The sequence below is a fragment of the Jatropha curcas genome, chromosome 3 (assembly GCF_041381405.1).
Source record: "Jatropha curcas cultivar XTBG-Jc1 chromosome 3, XTBG_Jcur_1.0, whole genome shotgun sequence".
NCBI lineage: Eukaryota > Viridiplantae > Streptophyta > Magnoliopsida > Malpighiales > Euphorbiaceae > Jatropha > Jatropha curcas.
Genome location: NC_143153.1, coordinates 12499384 through 12512170, shown reverse-complemented (window position 1 = coordinate 12512170; position 12787 = coordinate 12499384). Strand labels below are relative to the sequence as shown.

At 32.5% G+C, this 12787-nt stretch overlaps 1 long non-coding RNA gene across 1 annotated transcript; it reads left to right on the top strand.

Moving 5' to 3' along the window:
* Window positions 1–10781: 10781 nt before the first annotated feature.
* LOC149497576 (uncharacterized) lies at window positions 10782–12787 on the top strand. Its single transcript, XR_016319948.1, has 2 exons — window positions 10782–11120; window positions 11726–12787. It is a non-coding gene; the product is annotated as an uncharacterized LOC149497576 (long non-coding RNA).

Sequence of the window (12787 nt, the reverse complement as noted above, 5' to 3'; positions counted from 1 at the left end):
TGTGTGCTTTAACCGAAGAAGGAGAATCCTTGTGTGCAGGATGTACCTTTCTTAGGTTGCTAGCTTGGCCAGTCGATTGCAAAATATAATTACAGGCAAAAAAAATAATTTAATAATATTAAAAATCATAATGACAAAATCACGAAAAGCTAAAAAGGTTTGAAATCAAATCTACGAGGTCGGTCCTCTGCATGATCCAGTGTCGTAGTGTCAGCAGGAGTATCTACTGAATGTGTCATAGTGTCGGCAGGAGTGACCAAGCTATCGTCTTCGGGATCAAGAGGAGACGATAGTGGCTGATGCAGAGTTGTAGAAACATGTCGATCTGTAGTAGGCGGAGGATCAGAGGAAGAAGTACCAGCACCATGCTGACTGGACATCCGCATGACATGCACTCTAAGCTTTGCATGCTTTCTCTCCTGCTCATCAACATGAGCCCGTAATGCACTAATCTCCATGGCATTGTGGTCGGGTTGTGGTCATGAGGAGGGTACAGAAGCGTCAGATGCTGAGCTGCAATAAAACTGTGATGCTTGAGACCCAATGCCATATACTTTCCTCTTCTTTTCGCCACTTACGGCCTTCAGATAAAGTGCTAACTCATCAATTCTTGACTCAACTTCAGATCTAGCCTGAGAAGAAACAAAACACTCGCGAGCTATACTGTAGTTCTCCTGAAAACAACAAATTAATTAATCAACGCAGTTGAAAGCTTTATTATATTGAGAACTTGTACACATAAGTGAAAGACTAGAAAGTAAATGTAAATATTGTCCTAATGGAATTCTGCTCTAGTCGCATCAATTACCATATCATTGCATCAATTACTATACTGAAATTGCAAAAGCGGACCTTCTGAACTTATGGAAATAGAGTGGCTTGACCCACTGGAAACTTGAGGTTCACCATGATGTATCCATTCGTAGTAATTTTCCACAAGCCCATTTTTTGCATAAATGAAGTTTAATTGTATCGATATCTAAGAAGGCTCTATTTTGACACTTCTTGTGATTCTCAACTTATTACCATCCATACAACTGGGATTACCAACTGCAAACTATATAAACGACTCCAATCCTTGCAGGAATTCTTTTCTTAATAGCTTATTGACCTCATACCTCTAGTACATCCAATCTTGATTAGTCCGCATTTTGTTACGTAATGAACACTTTGTTTATAATGGGCAAATTATATGTAATTGCATTAGTCCTAAATCATCCTTAACACACACCAAAAGTAATGTTCTATTTACATTTCTAACTTACTAAGGTTATTTCTATAATAAGGGTAACTATATATATATATATATATATATATATATATATATATATATATATATATATATAAACTTACTGTAATATCAGTAAGTGTACGATTCATCATATTCAGTTTTTAAAAAAATTTCGGCAGCACTTCGGCAGAACATAATCAAATCTCAAGCCAAAACACACTCACATAAACACTTTTATATCATTCCAACAGTTTCCAAAGTCAAAATGGCCACTACTAGGCCTCCAACTCAAACGCATTATTCATGTGATTTCCACTCAAATGAAAACACAAATCAGCATAAAGTAATTTCAAAAAAATAAATTTCAAAATAATAAATCAACATAAATTGATTCAATTATCCATTTATTTATTACTTTATGTTGTAATTTATTACTTTATGTATTGTGTGCTTATGGCTTGGCTGCTACTATTTTCCATTTATTTTCAATTTTATTTTTCTTTAATGTAATTAAACCCATTGATTTGTTAACTATTGGTTTTTTATGCAAATTTAAAATTTTAGTTGTAATTTTATCCAATTAAAAAAAATAATACGTATTTTAAAATACATTTTTTTATTCTCTCATTTCCAACTATTTTTTCCTCTCCTCCCCTTCTATTCTAGTCCTCACCTTCTGTCCTTTGACCTTTGATCTGAATTTTTTCTATTTCATATATATATATATTTTTAATATATATACACATGCACTTTGTAATTCACCCTTTACAAAGTTTTCTAATTCACAAAGTGAGAATTGCTCTTTAATGTTATAGTTCTGTATCTAGCAACCAAAATATTATTGATATAATTAATGTTAAAGTTTTAACGAGGGAGTTAGTTTTGATTTATAAAAAAACTAGTTAAAAAAAAGATATATATTACAACTAAAATTATCCAAATGATCCAATTTTAGCACACAATGATCCAATTATCCAAACAAAAAACAAACAACAAAAACAAAAGCAAATTATCCAAATGATGTGCAAATATATGAACAAAATGAGAGAAAGTCATTATTACACTAGATTATTAAAAAGTCATAAATACAAAAAAACTCATTGCTGCAAATATATGAACAAGAAATCGCCATAAACAATTATAACAATGGAAAAGAAGGGAAAAAAATGAAAAAAATTATCAGATTATTACACTAGGCGAGCGAACGAGGTGGCTACTCCAGCGACAGGGACGAAATCTGGTGACTTAATGGCTTCTCCTGCGACCGTTGCAACAGAGAGGATTTGTAGCTGCTGGAAATGGAGAGAATAGGGGAGAGGGGCACTGCAATCAAGCCTAAGGCGACCAAAGGGTTATAAAGCCCTAATTTTTTACGACCGACAAATCATTTAAAAATCGATCGCAATTTTTAATCCTGCGATGTCGTTTTGTAATAAAAAAAATTGCGACTGATTTGCGACCAAAACATTCAATTGCAAAATTATCGGTCGCAAATTGGTCACTAATCCATTGCAAACCAAAAACTAAAATTGGCATTGAATTGCAGCGCGCAATTTTGCTATGGACTGTGAAATGGTCACAAATCTGTCGCAAATTCTGTCTCTAATTTGTCTTAATAAGGTCGCAAAGTAGAAATGAAACTAGCTGGAGTTATTAGCGCTAGAATCAATGACGGATATGTAGTCAGTCGCAAATCTATCACGGAAGTTGTTGAAAATCGGTCGCGAAAGTTGTTGAAAATCGGTCGCAAATCCGCCGGTGAATATTAAATCTCTGTATTTTCAACATTCATTGCAAATAGTCGCAACATCATCGAAATATTGCGATCGACACATGGCAATTGCAAAAGCCGATCGCAAAATCGCATTTTTTTGTAGTGATTGTTTTCATATAATTGTTGAATACAACTGAGTTTTATACTCATCGCGATATTTTTAACTCGTGTAGGTTGAAAATTTGTTTTGCTGTGGATCTCGAGTATCTGTATCTAGAGAGAGCGACTTCTACTTCCAGATTAGAGTATGAGTCTTTTCTTTTGAAATTATAAGGCCTTTGGTTATGTACGTGGGATTTGTAAATTTATTTTCTTAAGTACATTTGTTGCATTTCCTTTAAACGTTTTAAGGATTTATGGCTAGTTTCACTTAGACTTGGACTCTTATTTAGAGATTGGGCTTCTTATGTTCGGATTTATGTTTTTAAATTTGAGGTTGATTCTTCTTGAGGATTTGTTTATTGAACCTGAATATTGGTTGTTTATTTAAAAGAGATTTTGGAAACTTTATTATTTTTGGAATGATTTATTAACAGATTTTAAATTATTTCTTAAGTTCATTTTTAAAGGAAACTCTTACAGTTTTTTTTCTGTAGTGTTTACCTAAACTGTTGTAAGTCTGATCAGATGGGTTTTCTCTATTGTATCAAGATTTTGAATTTTTCTGATTTTTAAATTTTTCAATATTTTAAACAGGTTAGGTTTTTAAGTCTTCTGCTAAATGTTTTAAGAAACGTAAGACTATATTTGTTTTATTATAAGATCATTTGATTCTAGTTGTGTACTAAGCAAGCTTGTATGTGACTCTGGCATAAAATTGTGACATCTCCTATTTATTCTTGCAGGGTCGGAGAGGGAGTGTTATAAAAAGAGTTTAAGCAACTCCGAGCCCTGGCGCTCATCAGAGCCTATGTGCTCAACTAAAAAAAAAGAGCTTAAGTAGCTTTGAGCCCTAATGCTCATCAAAGTCTATAAGCTCACCCAAAAAAGAAAAAAAAAAAGAGCTTAAGTAACTTCAAGCCTTGGCGCTCATTAGAGCCTCTGTGCTCACCAGAAAGAGAAAAGAGCTTAAGCAGCTCTAGACCCTAGCACTCATTAGAGCTTATTTGCTCATCTGAAAAGAAAAAAGAGCTTAAGCAGCCTCGAGCCCTAGTGCTCATTGAAGCCTATGTGCTCACCCAAAGAAAAAAAGGGATGAAGCAACTCTGAGTCTTGGCGCTCATTAGAGCCTAAGAAAGAAAACATTTTCTGTAACTCCGAACTGTGGGTGCTCATCAGAGCCTATATTCTCACAAAAGACAGAAAATTTGAGCTTAAGCAACTCCAACTCCCGTACTCATTGGAGCCTTTGTGCTCACTAAAAGAAAGAAAATTCAGGTTTAAGTAGCTTTGAACCCTAGCGCTCATTAAAGCCTTCACATTCAGAAAATAACCAAGCTTGAAGCTCTAAACCCTAGCACTCATCAGAGCCTTCGTGCTCAAAAAATAATTAAACCTTCATTAAAATAAGGATTTGGGAATAAATGTCCAATACTTATTGGGAGACATCTAGTAGAATAATAGATATATTAAGGATTTTACTGTAATTAGGAAAGTATTAAGTGCAAAAGGACTATAGATTAGAGTGATATTATTCCATATACCTACCCAACAATCACCAGGTTTTGTGGAAATTTTGCTTCTGTAATATCCTCAAATATCTTCAACTAACTAGAATAACTAATTGGTCCTAGCTTATAAATAAAACAAAGATGGTATTAAGAAAGGGGGATCCCTCTACTTAATTAACTCTGAAAGCCATCAAACATTCAGAGTCCATGAATATCGATATATTTTTCTCATTAATCTAGCTTGATTGATTTTTTTTTTTTTTTTTTTGTAACAACCAATTATACTATTTACTCTTTCTTGTATGTTGTTGCCCCTGCCATTTTATATTCATTATGTTCTTCTATACAAATGATAATGAGCATGTACGTTTTTCTTTTCTCTATTTTTTTTAATTATTGGATTTTGTGAATTGTAATCTCGCTTATACAATGATGAATATATTATTCTATCAATCTCGTTTATGGTTTAAGGATTAAAATTGCCAAACTAAATCAAACCATATAGAAAATATATAAATATTAAAGAACAAATAAATAGAAAAATAAATAGTGTTAATAATATTCTCTCTTATTATATCAACCATATATAACCTTAAACTTTAAATCTATACTTAAACTTGTTCAATGACAAAATTAGTTGAGAAGTAGTTCTAATACAATTGAGTTAGAAAAAATTTTGGATGATATTGTGAAATTTGAAGAAATTGCATAAGCTAATTAAATGTAATTCATTTATTTAATTGTTGTTTTATATTTAACTTTAAAAATTAATTGAAGGTATTAATCTCTTTGTTTTTTAGATTTATTAAAAATTAAGGGAGAAAATTTAAATATTGAGCAGGATCTAATCAACAATGATAATTGAGGATTGTTATTGGTAATATATTTCAAGAACATAAAATTTTTATGTTTACTTGTGATATTATTATTATTATTATTATTATATATAACTAGTATTTTTAATGACGTGCGTTGCATGTTGATTATACTCGTTATATACTCAGTTTTTTTTACATTCTTTTAATTTTTTTTTATATATATAATATTAAAGCATAAGTTTTTGTTTAGATAAAAATAAATATAATTTGTTAATTATATTTGACTTTACCGTATAAATTATTTATAACGTAACTTCTTATGTACTTAATTTATTTTTGTATAATTAAAGTGGTCTTAAAACAAACGTCAACCCCATTCCTAAACCTAATCCTTCAGTCCCTAATTTATAAATGCAGATTCTAAAACCCTAATAGGTGCATAAAAAAAATCAAGTCATAACTCAATTTTCAACCTCCTGCCCTCAACCCCAAAATTACAAATATAATGCAAAACAATAATAAATTATTTTTTACTGTTATGTGAAAAAAATTGAGGAGATCATCTGAATTGATAATATTAATCACTTTGGCTATAGTGACAGTATTACTTACCCAGTGCATTAAAGAAAGGAATACATGCACATATACGAATTCTTGAAACTCCAAAAAGCGACCCAAAATAGAAATATATAATTCTAGTTTTTTTTTTTCCATTTTCATAAACACTATTTTCCTTCAAGTCAAGCAGATTTAGAATATAAGAGAAAAAAAATTAAGAAAATTAAAAATACTTAATCATTAAACAAGAGACATATAAATCTCTTACTGAATTAAAATGATAATAGTTAAAAATTAATTTAATAATAAAAAATAAAAAATAAAATAAAAAATTAATATTAAGAACAAAACTCTTTTCAAAACTTAATATATAATAAGAAATAAATTATATTAAAAATTACCAATTTAAATTTTAAAAGTCAACATTCATCATTTTGCAAGGCCATAATTTAAAGAAATTTAATGTTGATAGACAAAAAAAAGAAAAAAGAAAAAAAAAAAAGACTAAAGTCAAGTCAATAAACGGAAAATACAAAACAAATCATGCTAAGATTCAATATTAGTTAGTTAATGAATTTATTCAAATATTTTGTTTGTCCATTGTTTTAAGTTGCAAATTTAAAATAAACTAAGAAAAAGCCTACGCAATGCATGAGTTGCTTTTATTACCGGATTATATATTATATATTTTTTGAGATTAATAATGAATTATAAATCTTTTGCAGAAAATTTAAAAATTAATGTAAAGAACTTTAAATTTAATTTAGCAATACAATTTAAAAAAAATAAATTATTTTTTACATACGTATATTCTATTGATAGATTTTTTAAAACTTATCTAATAACAATTGCATAGTATTTTTTTCTGAAAGGTAAAATTGCCTAATAATAATAATAATAAAATAATAATAATAATAATAATGATTGCCTAGTGGTGTGCAACATTAAGTAACTATTTTTGTTGATAATGAAAAAGATTTATCATAAAATTGATCACACACACACACATATATATAGGAATCAGTTTGAGCTAAAATAGAAAACGAGAGAAAATTCTGTGATGATTTATAATCATATGCAAATCAATCCTTATTCTTTTCACTCTGTACCAATGGCAAAAAAATGAAAACATGAGCACGGTTGCCCTATAAATCTCCTCAATAAGGAAACAAATTAAGAATAAATAAAAATCTAATCTTATTTTATGTCATCTTTTCACTTTCTCTATGCTTTTCTCCTTAAAACCATTATAGAGCAAAAGAAAAATACTCGAGATTGTAGATAAACTATGAAAGAAATTTTCAATGTTCTTTGATAAACTGAGAGAAAGAGAAAAATGAAAGAGAACAATTTACATTGCTGAAAGTATATAAACAACAATTTTCTATGAGCTTTTCTATTTATCTTCATCTGCATCTTGAAATAAAAAATAACATATATAAAAATAGAAGTTGATTTAACAACAATACGATAATATATTTGAAAAAAAAAAAAGAAAAAGAAAAAAATAGCCGCAAAGTTACAAAAATAAAGAATAGAGAATTAATATGCAGTAAACCAATAAATTAAGATGGGTGTAACCAAATTGTTTAGCTGCTTTACAATCTTAGCTTGCTTATATAGATAAAAATGAAATTCAAAAATTTTAAATTATATATTTTTTAATATCAAACCAAGTAAAAATAAGTTTTAAATACTAAAAAAAACTGATAAGATATATTTTGGTCATTTATTACACCTTTGAGTTTTAATCTATGTGGCAGCCCACGCGGCATCTTATTTGGCGCCTAATCAACAATTAAAAAACTAAAAAGTGGGTCCATTATCCTCCGGTGAATTCCGGCGATCCACGTAGACAAATTTCACTTAATTGCAAAAAATTGGGAGTTCAAATACTGTCACGACCCGTTTCCGTGGGCCGGACCGGCACTAGGGCCTAGGTAAGCTTAAGGCCCCCGAGGCCCGTAGTAAGCCTAAATTATTCAATCTGTCTACATGATTCTCCTAATTTCAACAAAACAGTAAGCCCATATGACTTGAGATATAAGTTTTATAAAATTTTCAAACATCTGGCCCAATATCAAATAATACATAAAATTTAATCAGGGCCTATTCACAATAACTCATAATCACAATAAGGGCTTACTAGTTTACCTACAGTTAATTACACAATAATTAATTTATAGCGTAGTGCTAACAATAAGGCCCAATTTAAATACACAACCCTATAACTGCGGAGTTCAATAATAATCTGATAAAAGAGTAACTTATACAACCAAAATTAAATAACAAAAATATAAAGTTTACATTTATAACTCTGCGGAGAAGATTGCAGAGCTTCAATCGAATCAGCTGCTTCCTAGTACCTGAGAGGTTTGGAGAGAAGGGGGTGAGTTTTGCAACTCAGTGAATAATAATAAATAATACACACCACATACAGGCAAGCAAAATGCACCCTAGTATACTGAATGAACACACAACAATCACTCATATGTCATCATATCAGCACCCACAACAATATCACCTTCAAATAATCACATCACGTGGAAATTAGTCAGTGGCGTCACCTAAATCCCCGACGAGCCGTCCTCTCAAACAGCCCATCCTCTCAAACATGTGCACCCGGGGAGCCAATCCCCCATATCTGGCCGACCGGTCTAATCCTCACTTGACCAGTCCTCTCAATATTTTATTTTTACATTCTCTCTTTTCTTTTCCATATCATCAACATCATTTCATCAGTTCATCAGGTGCACACGGGGGCGCCGATCTCCCATTTACCCGGCCGACGGTCCACTTTCATCAGTTCATCAGGATCCTTATTTATCGACCGTCCTCACAAACCCATGGTGACCCACTTCATCCCAACTCCACACAAACAGAGCACAGTATATACACAGCACAAATAATCAAACAATTCATTTATCATAATACACCAATTTCATCCAAATGCACAATTATGCACAAGTATAATTATAGTGATCATAACATAATATATATGAGAAAATACAATATGTAAATATATAAAAATGTAATGTTATGCAAATGCAGTGTTGATATGCATTATTTATTATTACTCACTATGGTGGAGAGCGAAGCTCTAGTTTTGATTCTATCCGGGAGGAGCACTAGATGGACCCGAGCGATCTAAGCAAAGTAAAAATGAAATCGGAAAAAGAATAATATCAGATAAAATATTTATTCATCACACTACTATTCTTAACCTATTTAATTTCTATCAATAATTTACTCTTTATAATTAATTAAATTTCTATAATAAATTTTATTTGCTACCGAAATTCATTTTATTTTCTACCGAAATTTCGACAGCATCTCCCTTAAAAATTGGACTTTCCACCTGTTTAAAGTATCAACAATTTTATCTAATAACTCCAAATCACACAGCCCGTCCATCGGGCAATCAATCAATTAAATTTTCCATCCTCCATCAATTTAATTTTTCCCGTCCTCCACATTTATCCACATCAACTATATTAATTTTTCTTTAATTCCATAAATCATAATTTCCCAACAATTTTATTTATTACCAGAATTTAATTTTAATTAATCAAATATATTTTTATTAATCGACTCATCAACACTAAATTAAATTAATTCAACTAATCAGATTTGCTAAATTAAATTAACTAATCAAGATTACTAAAATTAATTTAATTAACTAAAATTACTAAGTTAAATTATACCCAAATTACTAAAATAAATTCTGAGAATTAGCAAGAATTGCTCTATACCCCAAGTATAATTTTTGTTGAATTTTGCTAGATCGGAAAGGCTTACGCGTGCTAGATCGGAGCTACGCGCATCGGGACTGCGAGCAAGTGGCGCGATCTACTGGACAGCAAGGATGGTGGCGCAATGAACTCGAGGAGCTGTGGCGCTGCGATCTGGCTGAGGATGAAGCGCTGCTGCAGGTGGAGCCGCTGGCTGTGGCGCGCGGAGGAGCGGCGAGGCGGTGCTGTGCGCGATGGAGGCGGTGCGACTGGCTGTGGATCGCGCCTCTGCTGTTGCTGGCTGAGGTCGACGCAGGCGCAGTCACAGCAAGAAAGAAGAAGAGAGGAAGAAGAAAAGGGAAAGAAAGAAAGAAAGAAAGAAAGAAGAAGAAGAAGAAGAAGAGGAAGGAGGAGGCGCTGCTGTGATGGTGAGGAGTAGAGAGGTGCAGCGCTGGAAAAAAAAAGGAAAGGGAATTTTCTAGATGGTTTGGGTCGAACCGGTTCGATTCGGTTCGATTCGACCCAAATCTTTGATTTTCGATTGGTTTTCGACTTTTTCAATCGGTTTTCGGTTCGGTTTCTCACAGTGTTCGCATTAAAATATTAAAATAAATTTCCAAGCTGTCGGTTTATTAAATTTAATTGGAAAATCTTTGAAAATAAAAATTTGAGTTGTTTCAAATACACAATTGTAACTTTTTCTATTCATACACTAAAACAGAAAAAATTGCAAAGTTTCTGAAACAACTCAAATTTTTATTTTCAAAGATTTTCCAATTAAATTTAATAAACCGACAGCTTGGAAATTTATTTTAATATTTTAATGCGAACACTGTGAGAAACCGAACCGAAAACCGATTGAAAAAGTCGAAAACCAATCGAAAATCAAAGATTTGGGTCGAATCGAACCGAATCGAACCGGTTCAACCCAAACCATCTAGAAAATTCCCTTTCCTTTTTTTTTCCAGCGCTGCACCTCTCTACTCCTCACCATCAAAGCAGCGCCTCCTCCTTCCTCTTCTTCTTCTTCTTCTTCTTTCTTTCTTTCTTTTTTTCTTTCCCTTTTCTTCTTCCTCTCTTCTTCTTTCTTGCTGTGACTGCGCCTGCGTCGACCTCAGCCAGCAACAGCAGAGGCGCGATCCACAGCCAGTCGCACCGCTTCCATCGCGCACAGCACCGCCTCGCCGCTCCTCCGCGCGCCACAGCCAGCGGCTCCACCTGCAGCAGCGCTTCATCCTCAGCCAGATCGCAGCGCCACAGCTCCTCGAGTTCATTGCGCCACCATCCTTGCTGTCCAGTAGATCGCGCCACTTGCTCGCAGTCCCGATGCGCGTAGCTCCGATCTAGCACGCGTAAGCCTTTCCGATCTAGCAAAATTCAACAAAAATTATACTTGGGGTATAGAGCAATTCTTGCTAATTCTCAGAATTTATTTTAGTAATTTGGGTATAATTTAACTTAGTAATTTTAGTTAATTAAATTAATTTTAGTAATCTTGATTAGTTAATTTAATTTAGCAAATCTGATTAGTTGAATTAATTTAATTTAGTGTTGATGAGTCGATTAATAAAAATATATTTGATTAATTAAAATTAAATTCTGGTAATAAATAAAATTGTTGGGAAATTATGATTTATGGAATTAAAGAAAAATTAATATAGTTGATGTGGATAAATGTGGAGGACGGGAAAAATTAAATTGATGGAGGATGGAAAATTTAATTGATTGATTGCCCGATGGATGGGCTGTGTGATTTGGAGTTATTAGATAAAATTGTTGATACTTTAAACAGGTGGAAAGTCCAATTTTTAAGGGAGATGCTGTCGAAATTTCGGTAGAAAATAAAATGAATTTCGGTAGCAAATAAAATTTATTATAGAAATTTAATTAATTATAAAGAGTAAATTATTGATAGAAATTAAATAGGTTAAGAATAGTAGTGTGATGAATAAATATTTTATCTGATATTATTCTTTTTCCGATGTCATTTTTACTTTGCTTAGATCGCTCGGGTCCATCTAGTGCTCCTCCCGGATAGAATCAAAACTAGAGCTTCGCTCTCCACCACAGTGAGTAATAATAAATAATGCATATCAACACTGCATTTGCATAACATTACATTTTTATATATTTACATATTGTATTTTCTCATATATATTATGTTATGATCACTATAATTATACTTGTGCATAATTGTGCATTTGGATGAAATTGGTGTATTATGATAAATGAATTGTTTGATTATTTGTGCTGTGTATATACTGTGCTCTGTTTGTGTGGAGTTGGGATGAAGTGGGTCACCATGGGTTTGTGAGGACGGTCGATAAATAAGGATCCTGATGAACTGATGAAAGTGGACCGTCGGCCGGGTAAATGGGAGATCGGCGCCCCCGTGTGCACCTGATGAACTGATGAAATGATGTTGATGATATGGAAAAGAAAAGAGAGAATGTAAAAATAAAATATTGAGAGGACTGGTCAAGTGAGGATTAGACCGGTCGGCCAGATATGGGGGATTGGCTCCCCGGCTGCACATGTTTGAGAGGATGGGCTGTTTGAGAGGACGGCTCGTCGGGGATTTAGGTGACGCCACTGACTAATTTCCACGTGATGTGATTATTTGAAGGTGATATTGTTGTGGGTGCTGATATGATGACATATGAGTGACTGTTGTGTGTTCATTCAGTATACTAGGGTGCATTTTGCTTGCCTGTATGTGGTGTGTATTATTTATTATTATTCACTGAGTTGCAAAACTCACCCCCTTCTCTCCAAACCTCTCAGGTACTAGGAAGCAGCTGATTCGATTGAAGCTCTGCAATCTTCTCCGCAGAGTTATAAATGTAAACTTTATATTTTTGTTATTTAATTTTGGTTGTATAAGTTACTCTTTTATCAGATTATTATTGAACTCCGCAGTTATAGGGTTGTGTATTTAAATTGGGCCTTATTGTTAGCACTACGCTATAAATTAATTATTGTGTAATTAACTGTAGGTAAACTAGTAAGCCCTTATTGTGATTATGAGTTATTGTGAATAGGCCCTGGTTAAATTTTATGTATTA